We start from the raw sequence: 22,338 nt of genomic DNA on the forward strand, positions 1-22,338 counted from the left end.
CTCATCCTGCCTTTCTATTCCTCTTCCATCCAGTCTTCTCTCACCCTCTAGCTTCTCTCTCTCTCTCTCTATCACTCTCTCTCTCTCTATCTCTCACTCTCCCCCTCTCTCTCTGTCCTTCTCACTCTCTCTCTCTCTCTCTTTCTCACTCTCTCTTTCCTCCTTTTGGATTTCAAATCATGATCCTCTCTGCTGCAAAGAAAACTCCACCTACTCAGCGCTGCTAATGTTGTCACTGACAGTGCAAGCGTTCTTCCTCCCTCGCTCTTTCCTGCTCTCTCTCTGTTGCGCTCTCTCTCCTGCTTCTCTCTCTCCTGCTCACACTCTCGCTTTTTCTCGTTCTCTCCTACTCCCCTCCTCTCACTCCCTCTCTTGCCTTTCCCTGTTCTCTCTCGCACACACACTCTCTCACACACACAAACAAACACACTCTCTCTCTCATAGCTCCAGTCACAAATAAATAAAGAGGCACAGAAGGATGTGGGGGAAAGAGAGAGGTTGCTGCTTTAGGAAGAACAATGTTGATGCTACCCAACCTTCTTAATCTCCTACCTGCTTTTGAAAACGTGTGAGGATTAAAGGCGCGTGGCGGTGTTCACACTGGGATTTCTACATCACAAAAAGATGCTCAGTTCTCCCTCTCCTGCCCAAGCCACAGAAAAGAGGACTACTGTTGAGCACTTGTATCCTCCTGTTTCAGTTCTACCTGCCTAACAGTCAGCCCTGCACAGCCACCGGAGGCAATGACAGCCTTGCTGCTCTAGAGCCCCATGGAGCACAGTCCGCTGCTGGATTCCATGCTTTTGTAGATATACATTAGAAGGAATTCCTTCTTAGACGCCAAACCGAAAGAAAAGAAACACTGGCTGCTCATCAGCTCTATGGTTTTCTGACTTGTCCAAGACTGTGATTTTTGGCATCTGACTAAGAGGTAGGTTCTTGCTTTACTTTATCATGTGTTTTTTGGTTTGTTTGTTTTCTGCACTGCTTACTGTTGAAATAACTGTTCTCTTCTTCAGGAAATTATCACAAGCAGTGACATTTTGATCAAAGGGAGAGGTTTGCCAAATGTTGTGCAGTTTGATGTATGGTTAGTTTTTAATTGTCTTATTTAAAAAGAAGAAATGTCCCACTTACACTTGGACTACAGTCTTCGGTACTGTTAGAGAGGATTATGACCAGCTCATTGACACAGATGAATGGTGACATAGATACAATCCCAAAAACGTCTAATTCTTCCACATGCAGGATGAGAAGTCAGTTTCAGTCTGGAAAGCTTCAAATCTTCTGCTTTATTGCAGTGAACATAAATAATACTTTAGCATTTCATCTCAGCACACACATGGTACTTTTATCAAGTCAGGAGTCAAATTAAAATACTGTGAATCATTTGATAATGGATGCAGATTACATGGTACTTGAGAAGAAGGGTGCTTACTCTAGGTGACTGAATAGTTTCTTACAATGAGTATTTGGAGATTCGGGCTCGTGTTTTTTGTCACTGTGTTGAATGTTTTCTCATTTGGACACTATGTGATAGTGTCTCGCCAGAAAGAATCCTCTCTCAGTGCAAAAAGGAGAGGGGTTACTTACTAGAATGAGACGGTCGGGTGAAGAGAGAGGTGGATTAATATTGGTTATGCCTTCTTCCGTTACTCTCTGATAGTGAGAGATCTCTCTGTACTTTAAGTGACACACATACACACATGAATGCTGGCCTGATGCATATCCCACAGTTCCCTTCTGTATGGAGTTCACCCTGTGCAGGATGCATATATGCCCAGAGGGGAGTCATGTGTGATCATATACACCTATTCTGTGGCTTGCAACTGCCTGGTGTGCCTGGCCTCGGAGGGAGAGAATCTATCCCCAAAACTACTACATTTCACTGGGAATGAATGTGTAATGAGCGCTGGGGGGCAAGTTGGTATCCCCGGCCACTGAAGAGAAATCCCTCCATGTGTCTGGAGGAAATCAATTGATAGACAGAATTAGCTACTTTGTTCACCTGCTGAAGATAAGATTGTGCTGTGCCTCCGTCTTTAGCATTGGTCCAGCGCTAGAAAGATACAGTAGAGGGAACATTGCTGCTCACAGAAGCAGATAATTATTTATGTAAAATACTGACACAAAGTTTGATTTGGGATGTTATAGAGCAGCAGGGGCTGCTCAGTGCAGTGCAACGCTGAGGTTCCTACTGGATTATGATATTGTTGGGGTGAGTGTAGAAGATGCTGTGATTACAGAAATGTGGAAAGTGTTTGAGATGGAATTTACACCTTTGATGATGCATACTACATCATGGTAGGTAAATTGTTTCGATTTCAACAGCTCCCTGTCTGACTGTTCATACATAAGCATACGCACACACATGCACAAACACACACAAACAGAGTAAGCGCATTAGATTGAAAAGGACATCACCTGAAAGTCTTACAACTTTATTAAATGTCAAATACAGCAAAGATACCCTTGCCTCTCACCATTCAATACAGAATTGCCCCTCAAACAACTCAAACCCTTTTACATATCTGAGCTCACTACTCAGCGTTCTTGTTACATTCAGAAAGTTCTGTGTGTGTCATAAAATGAGGAATATGATGTTGATGATATGAATAAAATGCACTTCCTATCCCTGGAACAGACTGTGACTGAGCCAGCCTTTTGGAAATATTTGGTCTTCTTTTTTGGGTAATAAAAAAAAAAAAAAAGTATGTTATTGTCAGTGAGCTTGAAAAGCAGTCTATTCTAGGTAGGCCTACATTTTCTGTTATTGTGTTTTCTTCTTTTTAACCTTCATTTAACTCGGCAAGTCGGTTAAGAACAAAGTCTTATTTACAATGACGGTCTACCCCGGAAGGGGACGACACTGGGCCAATTGTGCTACGCCCTATGGGACTCCCAATCACGGCCAGTTGTGTTACAGCCTGGAATTGAACCATGGTCTGTAGTGACTCCTCTAGCACTGAGATGCAGTGCCTTAGACCGCTGCGTCACCTGGGAGCCCTTCTTACTGTAGTATTGAATCATGTTTGGGCCGTGTGAGGAGTAGATATCAACTGTGCTTTGAGGGCAGAGTAAACTGGAAGCTGACTTTGCCTTGACTAATGAACAGGCAACCAGACCTCCTCTAATTGGTGGGACTCCACATGCATTTGTGTTTAAAAATGTACAACCATAAAACCCAGTTAAATAATTACATAATATATAAAAAATTATTGCATTTCTTTTGAAGTCCCGCAAGAACAAACCCCTAAGCTGGATGCAGGGCTCGGAGGAGGAAACTAAGCACCAGAAGGCAAGTCTCAAATAAATGTGAATACATACTTAATGGGGGTTTGCGAAACCATTATGATTAAATAATAAGAGGAGTTGTCCTTTTTTGTTTTTTGAATGCTCACAGATGAAGCCGGTATCCTTGGATTTAGGAAAGAACATAGAAAACACACTTTAATTGTCCTCTGTCTGGTTCTCAATGTACCTATCTGCTTCCATTGTCTGTCTGAGGACAATCACAGACCCTGTCTTATGACAAAACAACTGTATCTCACCTCTACTGAATGATTGGTTTGTTTGAATGAAAACTAAGTAAGCACCTGTCAAGAATTCATGTTTTTAGCGTTGTATTTGTTTTTTTATTCTCTACTGATAGAAATGGGTGCAAACTTTGTAGATGTGCAAACTTGGCTTTGTACATTACTACAAATATGAATAGCTAATTATGGAAAATAAGATAAACAGGATTTAAAAATATATATAAATATGTACGTATATACAGTATATCTTTTATTTTATTACTGTATATAATACAAATCGAGGGGAAGGCGATGGAAATGCATTTGGCGGTTGATCTGTTTCTGTTCTGTTTGTGGCACTGTGTGCTCTTTTCAAAGGATGGGTCCGGGTCTCTCCGCCTTGGGATCCGGGGGGTCGGGGGTGGTCTGCCGGGCATTGGGATGACAACCCAACTCGGGATGAAGAGGGGTATTAGAGGGTGGAATAGTGGGGACCAATTGGAGGTTTACTTAGTAGCAATGCAAATATCATGGAACAGCTATATAGACACTCAATCATCATGTTACTTTTTAATGGTGTGTTTACAAACATATATTAAAAAGATAAATAGAATTTAAACTTGTGTCTCATTATGGTGAAATAAGTATAGCCAGTTATAATTGTAATGGCTTACAAGCTGAATACACCGCTCGCGTCGCGTGCACAAGCGTTGCAAAATAAATGTAGAAATCTATATTATTCAATTATTGCACCCACACTGCTCGCGCGCGCCAACGAGTGTCTGCGTTGCCAGGGGCTAAAATAGAAGTCAGTTCTATTTCTGATGCAGATTGCGCTGCAAGTCCTGCCTCTCCCATCTCCTCATTGGTTTATTGAAGCAGGTACCCACATGCCATCTCCTCATTAGTTATACCCACGTGGGTGACTGAAATACGAACGAGGTCGGTGGCGGTAATGCACGTAATTTATGAAAGTTGCCAATCGCAATATAAAGTCAAGAGAAGAAAAGGCCTAGGAGGAGAGATGACTAGAAACGATTCGGTTGACCGTTTTATGTGTGGATTAATTGTCAGAGTAGAGGACCTTGTGCATTTCAGGTAAAATAACAACTCAATGTTTATATCCCAGGACAAGTGCAAGCTAGCTAGCTAAATTACCATAAAGGTTTAATGCTTTTTGACCTGTCCCTAAATTAATGTAATTGATTCAGAGTTTGTTTTGATATTTTAAAATGTGTGTCATTATCGCGTTTGGTGTGGGGGGGACAAAATAAATGGATGCACGATGGCACACGCGCGCAGCTGGTTTGGGTTCCATGTTAGCAGATAATAAGAAAAGACAATCAGTATTTACCTGGCTAAAAGAGAAGGAATATAATATCTATTGTTTACAGGAAACTCGTTCAACAATTTTAGATGAAGTTTTGTGGAAAAAGGACTGGGATAAAAAGGAATGCAATAAAATGCAAATGAATTACTTAAAAGTCATACAATGTGATTTTCTGGATTTTTGTTTTAGATTCCGTCTCTCACAGTTGAAGTGTACCTATGATAAAAATTACAGACCTCTACATGCTTTGTAAGTAGGAAAACCTGCAAAATCGGCAGTGTATCCAATACTTGTTCTCCCCACTGTATATATAAAACGCAGGTAAATCACATTTTTGACTGCACGGGGCCTTTAAAACTTCTTGAGAATACAGGGGGTGCTATTTTCCCATTAGCATAATTTGCTCTACAGATTAAACTGCCTCTTATTCAATTATTGCTCTTACTATATGCATATAAATAATACCATTGGAAAGAAAACAATCTCTAGTTTCTAAAACCGTTTCAATTTTGTCTCTGAGTGATACAGAAGTCATTTGACAGCACTTTCCATGACCAAGAAGAAAAAAGCAAGATGTGTATGCCAGCTTCAACGCTCTGCCTATATATGGTCGTGCCCCCTATGACCCGAAACACACCTCATTGGCCTTCCTCTGGGTGTCAAGAGGACGTCAGAGGAAAAATATCTTGTTTATCTGGGACTGACGTGAAATGAGAGCTAATTCTTTGGCGTGACCGACAACTTCCGGTTGTCTAAATCGTGCGACTTGTAGCTGCGATTGTCTTCTGTTGTGCGGCCATTATGGATGAAAACTATCTCCGTCTCGAAGTTTGTTTGATACATGTGACCAGATCATCGTAATGTATGTTTTTTCAATATAGTTTAATCAGATTATTTGAATTTTTTCGGGAGTTTTGTGGTGTTCCTTTGTCTGAATTTATTTACGTTTGAGAGATCCGTGCCACTCGACCAGTACATTTACATTTACATTTAAGTCATTTAGCAGACGCTCTTATCCAGAGCGACTTACAAATTGGTGCATTCACCTTATGACATCCAGTGGAACAGCCACTTTACAATAGTGCATCTAAATCTTTTAAGGGGGGGGGGGGGTGAGAAGGATTACTTTATCCTATCCTAGGTATTCCTTAAAGAGGTGGGGTTTCAGGTGTCTCCGGTGTATCTGTGCTAAATGGAGTGGGAAAGGAACAATTCTGAACGGAACCAACGACTCATCTTGACAAAGGACACTTTGATCAACATTCTGATGAAAGATCAGCCATAGTAAGACCCAATTTACGATGTTATATCATATCTGTTGTGCATGTGAACTGGCCGTGGGCGCCTAGCCGAATCTGCCTGGTATAGCTATGCTAATTTAGCGCTACATTTTGTTTTCGTTATAAAACATTTCATAAATCTGAAATATTGTTTGGATTCACCAGATGTTGGGCTTTCAATATCTGTACGCTGTGTATTTTTCTGAAATGTTTTAAGATGAGTAATTCGTTATATGACGTTGGTCTCTGTAATTGTTCTGGCTGGGTCAGCACTATTTCAGATTGCAGCTGCAATGTAGAACTGTGATTTATACCTGAAAAATGTGCATTTTTCAAAAAAATAAACTATGCTATACCATAAATATGTTATCAGACTGTCATCTTATGAAGTTGTTTCTTGGTTAGTGGCTATATATATTTTTATTTAGTCGAATTAGTGATAGCTACTGACGCAGGAAAAAGCTGTTGGGAGTAAAAATATCGTGTCCTTTGCTAACGTGGTTAGCTAATAGATTTACATATTGTGTCTTCCCTGTAAAACATTTTAAAAATCTGAAATGGTGGCTTTATTCACAAGACCTGTATCTTTCATCTGGTGTCTTGGACTTGTGATTTAATGATATTTAGATGCTACAAGTTACTTGTGACGCTATGCTAGCTATGCTACTCAGTGGGGGGGGGGGGTGGGGGGGGGGGGGTGGGGGGTGCTACCGGATCAGGGTTGGTGACTCGTGAGAAGTTAAGACATATTGTTTGGAACAATATACAGTACATTTCCAGAGCGGGCTCTGCTAATTCTGAATGTATGATACATTTGATCAGCACCACCAACACAGTGAATATGAAATTGATTCAAAGGGAGCTCTTTCTCCCTTTGATGAATGTGCAATCCTTAAGCAGGGCTGTGAGTGGTTAATGACCATAATGTGACTGGTTGACTGTAATGTACATTTCTATGTTTAAAATATGAGAGCCCACCTTGGAAATTTGACGTGTGTCACGAATTCCTCCGAAGTCGGTCCCTCTCCTTGTTCGGGCGACGTTCGGCGGTCGACGTCGACAGTTTACTAGCCATTGCCGATCCACCTTTCATTTTCCATTTGTTTTGTCTTGTCTTCCCACACACCTGGTTTCATTCCCATCAATTACATGTTGAGTATTTAACCCTCTGTTCCCCACATGTCCTTGTCCGGTATTGTTTTATGTAAGTGCTTGTGCACGTTATGTCTGGGGTTTTGTCCCATTATGATTATTGTGTTTTGTTCACGGTGATTTCTATCATTAAACTGCGCCGTTGGAACACAGTCTTTGCTCTCCTGCGCCTGACTTCTCTACCGCCAGTACGCACACCGTACAACGTGTTTGAAGAGTATAATATTGTTACAAATAACATGTCTAAAAATAAGATAAATCAGAAAGGGTAGTTTTGAGATATTCATATTAATATTTTTTATATTGAATAAATGAATGTACTTTTTTTTCAGAATCTACATATACTGCATATTTGAGAGCATACTATAAGAAGTATAATGACACCAAGATTTTGTCTGTATCATGTATGGTTCACAGATCATAGGGTCTTACAGGAGACATGTACAGTATACAGTAGGTCTAAAAAGGGCCTAAAATTGCAACTTTCATCATGATTTAAAAAAATATTGTTTGTGATACAAATGTCAAAAGCATGTCAAACATCCTTCCTCCCAATTAAGTTTATATGTGAGAATTGCACTAACAATCTGACATAGCAAAAATATTTTTTGCTCCTGCTGGCGGAATCACTTTATCGCTTGTGTATTTTGGCTACTGTACATTGATATTTACATTTGGTGACAGATTTGTGTAAATTGCAGTTAATAGCCTATGTCACTGTGGTTGTTGGAGCTGTTGTATGATGAACTTGGGTTTCATCAGGTTTATTTTTAAGAAAATCTGGCTTTGATAATAGCCTGTGCTTATCCAGCCACGACCTGTGCAGGCGTGTGTGTGTATGTATGTGTCTATGTGTGCATTTGTGTGTGTGTGTGTGTGTCTGTGTGTATGTTGCTGCTTAGTGTGCACTTGGTACCGTTTACAGGGATGAGGAAACCAGACATGGGGGCCCTTTGAGTTGTGGAGAAAATTAAATGAGTCAGGAAGCAAATTCATAAATTATTCCATCTCCAGGCGTGAGCCACTGAATTCTCTGGTATAACAAACTCAGCACAAGTGCCTCTGGCACGCAGTTAAGTGCACAATAATGCAGCATATCATTTTAATGCAGATTCTCCCAGCAAGGGGACTGGAACAGCAGTTGCGTTGGCAGCATTGGCAGCATCTGGGTAATATTTGTTTTCTGAATTTAGATGCTACTTTTTAACATGCCTGATTATTCCAACATTCTACTATGTAAGTAGCCTACATTTGCAAGCTCATGTGTATATTTTGTTGTATACTGGAGGGCAGAAAAAGCGAAAGAAATATGTATCGTGATACTAATGCTGTCAGGCTTCATGGATAATATTGACTTTATGAGCGATGGCGATATTTACCTGTTGAATGGATGGCTGCTTTGACTAATGAGCTTCTGAGATTTAATTTTCTTAACTCTTGGTTTTCAGTGGACTAAATTAAAATATCTAGGAATGGAGGGATGAGAAATGGATAATTATTGAAAACGTCGACAAATCCCTGTGGGCATATTGCAGGCTTTATGGGAACATTTGTCAATGCAGGTTTTTTTCTCTCTCTCTTTAACCAAGACCTTTTATCTCAGTTTCACTCATGTAATTCCATGTACAGTTCCAGACAAAAGTTTGGACACACCTACTCATTCAAGGGTTTTTCTTAACTTTTACTATTTTCTACATTGTAGAATAATAATGAAGACATCAAAACTATGAAATAACACATATGTAGTAACCAAAAAAGTGTTAAACAAATCAAAATATATTTGAGATTTGAGATTCTTCAAAGTAGCCACCCTTTGCATTGATGACAGCTTTGCACACTCTTGGAATTCTCTCAACCAGCTTCATGAGGAATGCTTTTTCAACAGTCTTGAAGGAGTTCCCACAAATCCTGAGCACTTGTTGACTGCTTTTCCTTCACTCTGTGGTCCAACTCATCCTAAACCATCTCAATTGGCTTGAGGTCGGGTGATTGTGGAGGCCAGGTCATCTGATGCAGCACTCCATTACTCTCCTTGGTCAAATAGCCCTTACACAGCCTGGAGGTGTGTTTTGGGTCATTGTCCTGTTGAAAAACAATTGATAGTCCCACTAAGCACAAACCAGATGGGATGGCGTATCGCTGCAGAATGCTGTGGTAGCCATGCTGGTTAAGTCTACCTTGAATTCTAAATAAATCACTGACAGTGTCATCAGCAAAGCATTCCCACACCATCACACCTCCTCCTCCATGCTTCACGGTGGGAACCACACATGCGGAGATCATCCATTCACCTACTCTGCTTCTCACAAAGACATGGCGGTTAGAACTAAAAATCTCAAATTTGGACTAATCAGACCAAAGGACAAATTTCCACTGATCTAATGTTCATTACTCTTGTTTCTTGGCCCAAGCAAGTCTCTTCTTATTACTGGTGTTCTTTAGTAGTGGTTTCTTTGCAGAAATTCAGCCATGAATGCCTGATTCACTCAGTCTCCTCTGAACTGTTGATGTTGAGTTGTGTCTGTTACTTGAACTCTGTGAAGCATTTATTTTGGCTGCAATCTGAGGTGCAGATAACTCTAATGAACTTATCCTCTGCAGCAGAGGTAACTCTGGGTTTTCCTTTCCTGTGGCAGTCGTCATGAGAGCCAGTTTCATCGTAGCTCTGGATGTTTTTTGCGACTGCACTTGAAAAAACTTTCAAAGTTCTTAACATTTTCCGGATTGACTGACCTTCATGTCTTAAAGTAATGATTGACTGTTGTTTCTCTGTTTAGTTAACTTCATATGGCAGCAATCCTGGTAACGGGATCGATATGACAACAGCCAGTGAAAGTGCAGGGCGCCAAATTCAAACAACAGAAATCTCATAATTAAAATTCCTCAAACATACATGTGTCTTATACCATTTTAAAGGTAATATTGTTGTTAATCCCACCAAGGTGTCCGATTTCAAATAGGCTTTTCAGCAAAAGCACCACAAACGATTATGTTAGGTCACCACCAACTCAAAGAAAAATTCAGCCATTTTTCCAGCCAAAGAGAGGAGCCACAAATAGCACAAATAGAGATAAAATGAATCACTAACCTTTGATGATCTTCATCAGATGACACTCATAGGACTTCATGTTACACAATACATGCATGTTTTGTTTGATAAAGTTCATATTTGTATAAAGAAATCTGAGTTTAGGCAAGACGCTACTGTATCACTTGGCAAAAAGCCTGAGAAAATGCAGAGCGCCAAATTAATATGAAATACTATGAAAATTACTATAAAATCAAACTTTCATTAAATCACACATGAACGATACCAAATTAAAGCTACACTGGTTGTGAATCCAGCCAACATGTCAGAATTCAAATAGGCTTTTCGGCGAAAGCATACGATGCTATTATCTGAGGATAGCACAATAGTAAACAAAGAGAGAGAAGCATATTTCAAGCCTGCAGGTGCGACACAAAACGCAGAAATAAAAATATAATTCATGCCTTACCTTTGACGAGCTTCTGTTGTTGGCACTCCAATATGTCCCATAAACATCACAAATGGTCCTTTTGTTCGATTAATTCCGTCGATATATATCCAAAATGTTCATTTATTTGGCGCATTTGATCCAGAAAAACACAGGTTCCAACTTGCTCAAACGTGATGACAAAATATCTCAAAGGTTACCTGTAAACTTTATCAAAAAATGTCAAACTACTTTTGTAATATAACTTTAGGTATTTTTTAACGTTAATAATTGATAGAATTGAAGACAGGATGATCTGTGTTCAAAACAGGATTAAAACGAAATGTAGCATGCCTTTTGGACATGCACTTCAATCAAACACGACACCCGGAGTGACTCGACTTCAAGATGGCCGTATTTCTTCATTACACAAAGGAATAACCTCAACCTATTTCTCAAGACTGTTGACATCCAGTGGAAGCCATAGGAACTGCAAGCAATTCGCTTAGAAATCTGGTTTCCCAATGAAAGTCCATTGAAAAGACAGTGACCTCAAAAACAAAAATCTGAATAGTTTGTCCTCGGAGTTTCGCCTGCTAAATAAGTTCTGTTATACTCACAGACATGATTCAAACAGTTTTAGAAACGTCAGAGTGTTTTCTATCCAAATCTACTAATAATATGCATATCTTATCTCCTGGGGATGAGTAGCTGGGAGTTGAATTTGGGTATGCTTTTCATCCAAACGTGAAAATGCTGCCCTCTACCCTAGAGAAATTAACATACATCTTGAATAACGTTCCAACCGGAGAATTACATTGACTTCAGTTGAGCGATGGAACGGAGCTGCCTCCCACCTGAACGCGCGTGGTCAAAGCGTGGTCACCTCATGGCTTTGGTTACTCATTCCTGTCTCCCTCGGCCCCCCTTCACAGCAGAGTCATCAGACAAAGTTCTATTGACTGTTGACATCTAGTGGAAGCCGTAGGACATGAAAACTCATCCATATCCCGCTGTAATTTCAATGAGAGCTTGGTTGAAAAACTACCAGCCTCAGAAAAATTCCAAACAGGAAGTGGAACTTCTCAGGTTTTTGCCTGCCATATGAGTTCTGTTATACTCACAGACATAATTCAAACAGTTTTAGAAACTTCAGAGTGTTTTCTATCCAATACTAATAATAATATGCATATATTAGCAACTATGACTGAGGAGCAGGCCGTTTACTCTGGGCACCTCTGTGCACCTTTCATCCAAGCTACTCAATACTGCTCCTGCAACCATAAGAAGTTAAGCTGTTCTTGCCATAAAATTGACTTTTGTCTTTTACCAAATAGGGCTATCTTCTGTATAACACCCGACCTTGTCAAAACACAACTGATTGGCTCAAATGCATTAAGAAGGAAAGAAATTCCACAAATTAACTTTTAACAAGGCACACCTGTTAATTGAAATGCATTCCAGGTGACTACCTCATGAAGGTGGTTGAGAGAATGCCAAGAGTGTGCAAAGCTGTCATTAGGCAAAGGGTGGCTACTTTGAAGAATCTCGATATTAAAATATATTTTGATTTAACACTTTTTTAGGTTACTACATGATTCCATATGTGTTTTTTCATCATTTCTATGTTTTCACTATTAATCTACAATGTAGAAAATAGCAAAAATAAAGAAAAACCCTAGAATGAGTAGTTGTGTCCATTCTTTTGACTGGTACTGTATATGCACACTTCTTTCTCATTCACAGTATAAGTTTATTGTCACATGCACAAGTACAGTGAAATGCTTAACTTGTATACTATACCAACAGTGCAGTAATCAATATCAAAATAGTATAACTAATAACAAAATATGCATATATAATAAAGAAAACATGTGAAATAAGAAATAATCGTGGAAGCTATATACAGGGTCAGTTTCAATACCACGTTTACAATGCAGGGACACTGGAGTAGTTTGAGGTAGATATATACATGTAGGTGGGGATTTGGATAAATGACTGGTAGCAGGATAAATAATAATAGTACTTACATTCTGAAATCTTGCTCTGATTTATCATCTAAACGGTCTCAGAGATAACATGAAGTGTCATTTTGTTAGAAAAAAAACATTTTTCATATCCTTCAAAGGTCCATATAGCATGTACGATCGATGTTGTATTTCCACTCGTTCAATTTGCAACGAAAGGAATCTGTGAAAATCTCACCCTAAATGTTGTTTCAACGAGTCAAATCACATTCGTATATATTCCTCAGAGATCCTAGAAGATAACAAGTCTTCACTATTTTATTAGGTGTGTAGTATATCCTATAGGACACCATATTTGGTCAGAGAGCGACGCCTTCATGGCAGGCGGATGACACGAGCGGCCATCACTTGAACGACTGTATCTTTGTCAAATAAGCACCAATTGGGGTCAAACAAAGCCAATGAGCTGGGCTTTATGGGAGTATCCGGAAACCATGTATATGTCGTAAAATGTAGCTACTAACCTTGTACGACAGCATGCCTTTTCATTTTGGACAAAAATTATAAGGATATTCAGAGTTATGAAGTTATGAAAACTGTTTGTTTTGTAAATGTTAAACTTATAATATGGCTACTAATACTTGGGAAGCTAAATCAAAGTCCAAGTATACAGATTTGACGATATTCTTGCAGAAAAATGGAATATGAATGCGAATGTCTCCTTCACGATTTGCCCAAATGTACCTGGGGACTTCACACTAAAAGTCTTGAGGTTCAGTCATTCTTGAAGTTATCCATCTTTGCACATACACTGCTTCCATCTTGTGGACACTATCGGAATTACAACCAGAGTGATGGCTATAACAGTGACCATTCTCTTGCATTTAGTGGTAAAAAACAGGTTGGTTTTTTCTTTGTATTTTCTTCTACTATATCTATTGTGTTATATTCTACTACATTCAATTCACATTTCCACAAACTTCAAAGTGTTTCCTTTGAAATGGTACCAAGAATATGCATATCCTTGCTTCAGGGCCTGAGCTACAGGCAGTTAGATTTGGGTTTGACATTTAGGCGAAAATTGAAAAAAGGGGGCTATCCCTAAGCAATGTAAGCATGTGTGTGTGCAAGACTGTCATTGTAGGTGTGATAAGCGGATATACCGTGCCTTCAGAAAGTATTCATAGCCCTTGACATATTAAACATTTAGTTATGTTTAGGGATGAAAAGGATTGGAAAATTTAAGCCCTGGAATTTGGGGAATTTTGCTTAAAATTATCAAAAAAGTTAGCTTATAACAGTGAACCTTTTTTGTGGGATACACATAAGACAATTCTAGTTCTTGTGGCATATGTTTGTTAATTTATCCCAATTCAATGGAATTGCAACCCTCTGCATGCACAGTGCATTCTTCCATCACATGTGCAGTGCACTCTTCCATCACATGTACAGCTGATTCTCAAGTTCTTGCACACTAATGAGATGCTATTGATCCCACACTACTACACTGTCTGAGCCAAGGACTACATGCTTTCTGGTAAGTTTTGATTACAATACTGGGTGGGGTGTATATATTTTATAAGACATACACAATTTTTTGTTAACTAGTAAATAGTAGCCTACAGCAAAGTGTGTTAAAATCATTTCTAACTTGTTAACTTCTGCTGGTTAGTTTTTGCTACCATGTGGGTTTTAGCTTGCTTGAGCCTTCTAACTGAGCTAACTGAGTGTTAATTCACCTGTTTCCATACGTTTCATTTGAAAACATTTATCTTACAACGAAGTTGTTTAATCTAACTGCTTAACTATTTATCTGTACATGGAATTGTATTTGGGTTTTTCTTCTTTTTTTTTATTCTAATCTTTACAGGAAAAATGCTACAGGCACTATCTGATGTGTGGAGACATTTCACTGCAGCTCATGTAGAAGGAAAAGCTGTGTACATTTGCAAATACTGTGCCAAATCATTTGTGAAGAATGCAACAAAGATGCAGAATCATCTGGCCAAGTGCATAAAGTTCCCTGGTCGCTCACAACAAACAACCACAGACAAAAGTCCCTCTACTTCTATTCGAGGTGAAAATGATGAATCAGAAACCTTATCGATAGCAACAGCTCATGGTCCTCCTGGAATCAGAAGTTTTTTTGACTCAATGGAGGAACGTACTGTAGTCAGAGAAATGCTGATGAATGTCTTGCTCGAGCTGTGTATGCAACTGGTTAACCTCTGATGCTCACAGGCAATGTGTATTGGAAGAGATTTCTGAATGTTCTTCGCCCAGCATACACCCCTCCAACCAGACATGCTTTATCTACTAATTTGCTGGATGCGGAGTTCAACAGAGTTCAAGTGAAGGTCAAGCAAATCATAGAGAAAGCAGGCTGTATTGTAATCATCTCTGATGGGTGGTCTAATGTTTGTGGGCAAGGAATAATTAACTACATCATCCCCACCCCTCAACCAGTATTCTGCAAGAGCACAGACACAAGGGACAACAGACACACCGGTCTCTACATTGCAGATGAGCTGAAGGCAGTCATCAGTGACCTTGGACCACAGAAATCATTTGCACTGGTGACAGACAATGCTGCAAACATGAAGGCTGCTTGTTCTAAAGTGGAGGAGTCCTACCCTCACAACACACCCATTGGCTGTGCTTCTCATGCATTGAATCTGCTCCTCAAGGACATCATGTATTCAGGACATAAAGTACATTTTATGACACATTTTTTAAAGTTTTACTTGTTGTCTTGTTACAAGCAGGATCCATGCTTTGGAATATGTGTATTCTGTACAGGCTTCCTTCTTTTCACTCTGCCAATTTGGTTAGTTTTCTGGAGTAACTACAATGTTGTTGATCCATCCTCCATTTTCTCCTATCACTTCTATCATTAAACTCTGTAAGTGTTTTAAAGTCACCATTGACCTCAAGGTGAAATCCCTGAGCAGTTTCCTTCCTCTCTAGCAAATGAGTTAGGAAGAACGCCTGTAACTTTGTAATGACTGGGTGTACTGACACACCATCCAAATTCTATTGGAGGGATGCGACACCATTCTTCCACAAGAAATTCCATAATATGGTGTTTTCTTTTACCTTTATTTAGCTAGGCAAGTCAGTTAGGAACAAATTCTTATTTACAATGACGGCCTAGGAACAGTGGGTTAACTGCCTTGTTCAGGGGCAGGACGACAGATTTTTACCTTGTCAGCTCGAAGCCAATTAGAGAGCCGGTAGCCTAGTGGTTAGAGAGTTGGGCCAGTAACCGAAAGGTTTCTAGATCAAATCCCTGAACTAACAAGGTAAAAATCTGTTGTTCTGCCCCTGAACGAGGCAGTTAATCCACTGTTCCTAGGCCGTCATTGTAAATAAGAATTTGTTTTTAACTGACTTTCCTAGTTAAATAAAGGTTAAATAAGAAATATATGCATGTGAACAACAGGCACAATGTTTTACACTAGTTACCTCAGCCACAATGTCAAAATGGTCTATATTGTAAAAATCAGCTTTTTAAATTTAATTTAAGGTTACGTTTCGGCATAAGGTTTACAGTGTGGTTGAGGTTAGGTTACTTTTTAAGAAGAGAAATTGTAGAAATAGGTGGGGTTTATGTCTTTGTGGTTGTAGTTGTGGTGACTAGTGACGATCAAGCACAACTCCGATATAGTGTTTTTTCTAAGAGATTCCGTGGTGTCACGAGTCCTACTTATGTCAGTACACTCGTAACAACCTAATCATTACAAAACTTCTATTCGATCAAATAAGACACATGTAGCAAATAAGCCATTTGATTTTTTGTTAACCAAATTCGATACCCTCTCATTGACCTCTATATATAAACTCCTTGCTTGGTTAAAAAAAAAGGGAAAAAAAGATTTCACCTGTTGGAGAATACAGATTTTTGGCCCAGTTAACCCTCTCACTTCGCCTCTTCTGTCTGTTTTTATACATTAACCTAAGCATGATGGGATGTTATTGCTTAATTAACTCAGGAACCACACGTGTGGAAGCACCTGCTTTCAATATACTTTAGCCCTCATTTACTGAAGTGTCTCCATTATTTTGGCAATTACCTGTATGATCTTCTGCACTTTGTTTGACTTTCTATACGCCTTTCACATGGCAACGTCATGCCAAAGACTGTGCTGGTTTGTGTTGGTTTCAGCTGTCCTTTGAAAAGCATGAGCTGGCGCACACCCCAAAAAGTTAGTAGAGGTGCTGACTAAAGGCGAGTAAACTGTAGGCTATAAAAATAAATAGAGTTGCACACTTTATATATAAACTCCCAATAATATATTGGGTAAACCAATGTGTCCTTTGGCCACAGTTTTAGCCTGTCTCTCAATATCTCTCTCTCTCTCCCTATCTCCCCCCTCTTTCTCTCTCCCTCCCTCCCTCTCTCTCTGTTCCTCTGCCTCTAGCCCCTGGGGTTCCAGTTAGCTCTGCAAACTGTCACTTGAAAGTAGCTCTGGCGCTGACAGATTGATTTCTCTCCCTCAAAAGTTTACGTCTCTGCAGATCTATAAATACACACTGCCTAATATTGAGTTCCATTTTGATGTGCAATAGTGCCAAAATTGATTGCTAATATGTTTTGAATGCACTCAGCCCGATTATTTACGGGGTGAGACTACTTACCCGTTATAATAGCACTCAATCAAAAGTCAAGCCAAGGTTGATCTGGCATCAGCATTATGTCATTATTATTAAACCTACACAGCACTAAGGTCTAATATGCTGAAACAAACACCCCATGCATCTTGGAAAAATGAAGCCAACAATTGGTATTAAACAAAGGCAAAGCTAAACTGTAGCTTTTAGTGTGTGTTTAGAGAGAGTTTGTTTGGCTAATAACTTCTCAAATAATATTTTTCCAGTTCCATCCACTGACACCTTGTCATGTATAGTAGTCCACACATGGGATTCATGTGTATACAATCCCCCCTTCCATTTCAAACACACACAGAATAAGAGCATGAACAGTGGCGGACTTACAATTAGGAAGAAGAGGAAATTGCCTCACGTCTCATATCATCAGGGGCCAGGTAAACTGGGCATAATAATAAAATATATATACAGTGGGGAGAACAAGTATTTGATACACTGACGATTTTGCAGGTTTTCCTACTTACAAAGCATGTAGAGGTCTGTAATTTTTATCATAGGTACACTTCAACTGTGAGAGAAGGAATCTAAAACAAAAATCCAGAAAATCACATTGTATGATTTTTAAGTAATTAATTGGCATTTTATTGCATGACATAAGTATTTGATACATCAGAAAAGCAGAACTTAATATTTGGTACAGAAACCTTAGTTTGCAATTACAGAGATCATACGTTTCCTGTAGTTCTTGACCAGGTTTGCACACACTGCAGCAGGGATTTTGGCCCACTCCTCCATACAGACCTTCTCCAGATCCTTCAGGTTTCGGGGCTGTCGCTGGGCAATACGGACTTTCGGCTCCCTCCAAAGATTTTCTATTGGGTTCAGGTCTGGAGACTGGCTAGGCCACTCCAGGACCTTGAGATGCTTCTTACGGAGCCACTCCTTAGTTGCCCTGGCTGTGTGTTTCGGGTCGTTGTCATGCTGGAAGACCCAGCCACGACCCATCTTCAATGCTCTTACTGAGGGAAGGAGGTTGTTGGTCAAGATCTCGCGATACATGGCCCCATCCATCCTCTCCTCAATACGGTGCAGTTGTCCTGTCCCCTTTGCAGAAAAGCTACCCCAAAGAATGATGTTTCCACCTCCATGCTTCACGGTTGGGATGGTGTTCTTGGGGTTGTACTCATCCTTCTTCTTCCTCCAAACACGGCGAGTGGAGTTTAGACCAAAAAGCTCTATTTTTGTCTCATCAGACCACATGACCTTCTCCCATTCCTCCTCTGGATCATCCAGATGGTCATTGGCAAACTTCAGACGGGCCTGGACATGCGCTGGCTTGAGCAGGGGGACCTTGCGTGCGCTGCAGGATTTTAATCCATGACGGCGTAGTGTGTTACTAATGGTTTTCTTTGAGACTGTGGTCCCAGCTCTCTTCAGGTCATTGACCAGGTCCTGCCGTGTAGTTCTGGGCTGATCCCTCACATTCCTCATGATCATTGATGCCCCACGAGGTGAGATCTTGCATGGAGCCCCAGACCGAGGGTGATTGACCGTCATCTTGAACTTCTTCCATTTTCTAATAATTGTGCCAACAGTTGTTGCCTTCTCACCAAGCTGCTTGCCTATTGTCCTGTAGCCCATCCCAGCCTTGTACAGGTCTACAATTTATCCCTGATGTCCTTACACAGCTCTCTGGTCTTGGCCATTGTGGAGAGGTTGGAGTCTGTTTGATTGAGTGTGTGGACAGGTGTCTTTTATACAGGTAACGAGTTCAAACAGGTGCAGTTAATACAGGTAATGAGTGGAGAACAGGAGGGCTTCTTAAAGAAAAACTAACAGGTCTGTGAGAGCCGGAATTCTTACTGGTTGGTAGGTGATCAAATACTTATGTCATGCAATAAAATGCAAATTAATTACTTAAAAATCATACAATGTGATTTTCTGGATTTTTGTTTTAGATTCCGTCTCTCACAGTTGAAGTGTACCTATGATAAAAATTACAGACCTCTACATGCTTTGTAAGTAGGAAAACCTGCAAAATCGGCAGAGTATCAAATACTTGTTCTCCCCACTGTATATTAGTAATAAATAATAATACAATAACTTCTCCGCTCGAGGCCCCCCATTCTCTGCTCGAGGCTCAGCTCACTGCTCTTTTCCGGTCTTGCTTCAGCAGGTTGGTTCAGCAGCAGCAAAATCTGCAGATAGCTTCAAAGTTGCAAAGGAAATATATGTAAGGACTGGGTCAGGCGCAGGAAGACAGAGGATACAATGATCACGTTCATTTAATGAACCACTGACAAACAACGGCTACCCCACTTGACACTGGGTGCTCCCAATAAACTGTCCCAGACACGGGGAACGAAAACAGTTCAGAAAAATGCACACTAACACAAACACGTAACGTCAGACTAACAAACACCAAGCTTACAATAAAACAATCCCGCACAAAGAAACGGGCGGGCCGGCTGACAGATAAAGCCCAACTAATTACGAACAAACACAAAACAGGTGTAACCAATGAACACATAAGGAGGGGGAGGAAAAAGATCAGTGGCAGCTAATAGGCCAGTGACGACGACCTCCGAGCGCCACCCGAACGGAAGGAGAGCCTGCCTCGGTCGGAGTCGTGACAGTACCCCCCCCCCCCCGACGCGCGGCTCCCGCAGCGCGCCGACACCGGCCTCGAGGTCGACCCGGAGGACGAGGTGCAGGGCGATCCGGATGGAGGCGATGGAAATCCCTCAACATTGACGGATCCAAAATGTCCCCCACCGGTACCCAGCACCTCTCCTCCGGACCGTACCCCTCCCAGTCCACGAGGTACTGCAGGCCCCTCACCCGGCGTCTCGAGTCCAGAATGGCCCGTATCGTATACGCTGGGGACCCCTCGATGTCCAGAGGGGGAGGAGGGACCTCCAGCACCTCACCGTCCTGCAGGGGACCAGCTACCACCGGCCTGAGGAGAGACACATGAAACGAGGGGTTAATACAATAATAGGAAGGGAGTTGTAATCGATAACACACCTCGTTTATTCTCCTCAGGACTTTGAAGGGCCCTACACACTGCGGACCCAGCTTCCGGCAGGGCAAGCGGAGGGGCAGGTTTCGGGTCGAGAGCCAGACCCTGTCCCCCGGTACAAACACGGGGGCCTCACTGCGGTGGCGGTCAGCACCCCTTTTCTGCCGTGCACTAGCTTGTTGGAGGGATTCCTGGACGGCCCTCCATGTCTCCTTGTAGCGCTGCACCCATTCATCCACCGCAGGAGCCTCGGTCTGGCTCGGATGCCATGGTGCCAGGACCGGCTGGTACCCCAATACACACTGAAAGGGGGACACGTTAGTAGAGGAGTGGCGTAGTGAGTTCTGGGCCATTTCGGCCCAGGGGATGTATCTCGCCCACTCCCCTGGCCGGTCCTGGCAATACGACCGCAGAAACCTACCCACCTCCTGGTTCACTCTCTCCACCTGCCCATTACTCTCGGGGTGATAACCGGAGGTCAGGCTGACCGAGAATCCCTAGCACCACTGGAAACGCAGGCGAATCAATAATATAAAGACTGATACGCTCTTTGTGATTCCCCTGCGTCACCATGTCCAGGGGAACCGTGGTCTCCCTGACCACCCCTGACCCTAATGGCCGGCTATCTAGGGAGTGCACGGGAAAGGGAGAATCTATCGGCACAAGCGGAACACCTAACTTAAGAGCGAGTCCGCGATCCATAAAGTTCCCAGCTGCGCCTGAATCGACTAGCGCCCTATGCTGGGAAGAGGGAAAAGATGTAAGAAAAAAAATTAAGACAAACATGTGACCAACAGGGGGTTCTGGGTGAGTTTGGTGCTGACTCACCTGGGGTGATCGAGAAGCGTTCCGCCTGCAATCTCAACTCCCAGACGGACCCCCCCAGCACCGATCGGCCGTGTGTCCTCTCCGACCACAGCTGGTGCAGGGAGAGCCCCCTCCTCCGGTACCCCTCGGCCCAGCCCCTCCCAACTCCATCGGAATGGGAGCGGAGGTGCTGGGTGGTGGAACGCACAGGACCCTCTCCGAACGCCCGCGGGCAGAGCGGTGTCCCGACACGCTAGCTCTCTGCGGACGTCCTCCCGGAGACTACACCGGTAGTGGTCAATAAGGGCCCTGTCATTCCACCCAGATCCTGTTGCCAAGGTCGGGAACTCCAGCGCGTAATCCTGGGCACTCCTCTTCTCCTGCCTGAGATGGAATAGTCGTTCTCCCACCGCTCGGCCTTCTGGAGGGTGGTCAAACACAAAATTAAATATCTACATAGGCATACAGAGGCCCATTATCAGCAACCATCACTCCTGTGTTCCAATGGCACGTTGTGTTAGCTAATCCAAGTTTATAATTTTAAAAGACTAATTGATCATTAGAAAACCCTTTTGCAATTATGTTAGAACAGCTGAAAACTGTTGTCCTGACTAAAGAAGCAATACAACTGACCTTCATAAACTAGTTGAATATCTGGAGCATCAGAATTTGTGGGTTCGATTACAGGCTCAAAATGGCCAGAAACAAATAACTTTCTTCTGAAACTCGTCAGTCTATTCTTGTTCTGAGAACTGAAGGCTATTCCATGCGAGAAATTGCCAAGAAACTGAAGTTCTCGTACAATGCTGTGTACTACTCCCTTCACAGAACAGCGCAAACTGGCTCTAACCAGAATTGAAAGAGGAGTAGGAGGCCCCGGTGCACAACTGAGTAAGAGGACAAGTACATTAGAGTGTCTAGTTTGAGAAACAGACACCTCACAAGTCTTCAACTGGCAGCTTCATTAAATAATACCCGCAAAACACCAGTCTCAAAGTCAACAGTGAAGAGGCGACTCCGGGACGCTACAAGGATATTTCTAAGTGACCCCAAACTTTTGAACGGTAGTGTATATTTCATATCAATATTAATATAATCCAAGTTTTTCTTACAGTAGTAGAAACAAGTATACTTAATAACCCTGAAAGAGTTCCTGTGCATTGTTTCACACGATATGATTGCAAACGTCACTTTCTTTGAAA

The 22,338-nt window shown here is 41.6% G+C and overlaps 1 protein-coding gene across 1 annotated transcript in view; it reads left to right on the plus strand.

Moving 5' to 3' along the window:
* The first annotated feature begins 377 nt into the window (after window positions 1–377).
* LOC139537488 (delta-sarcoglycan-like) overlaps window positions 378–22,338 on the plus strand; it is a 265,228-nt gene continuing 243,267 nt past the window's right edge. The window contains exon 1 of the mRNA XM_071338855.1: window positions 378–931. The gene's annotated coding sequence lies outside the window, so the exon portion shown is untranslated. The remainder of the gene's footprint in view (window positions 932–22,338) is intronic.

This window comes from Salvelinus alpinus, chromosome 13 (assembly GCF_045679555.1).
Source record: "Salvelinus alpinus chromosome 13, SLU_Salpinus.1, whole genome shotgun sequence".
Taxonomy (NCBI): domain Eukaryota; kingdom Metazoa; phylum Chordata; class Actinopteri; order Salmoniformes; family Salmonidae; genus Salvelinus; species Salvelinus alpinus.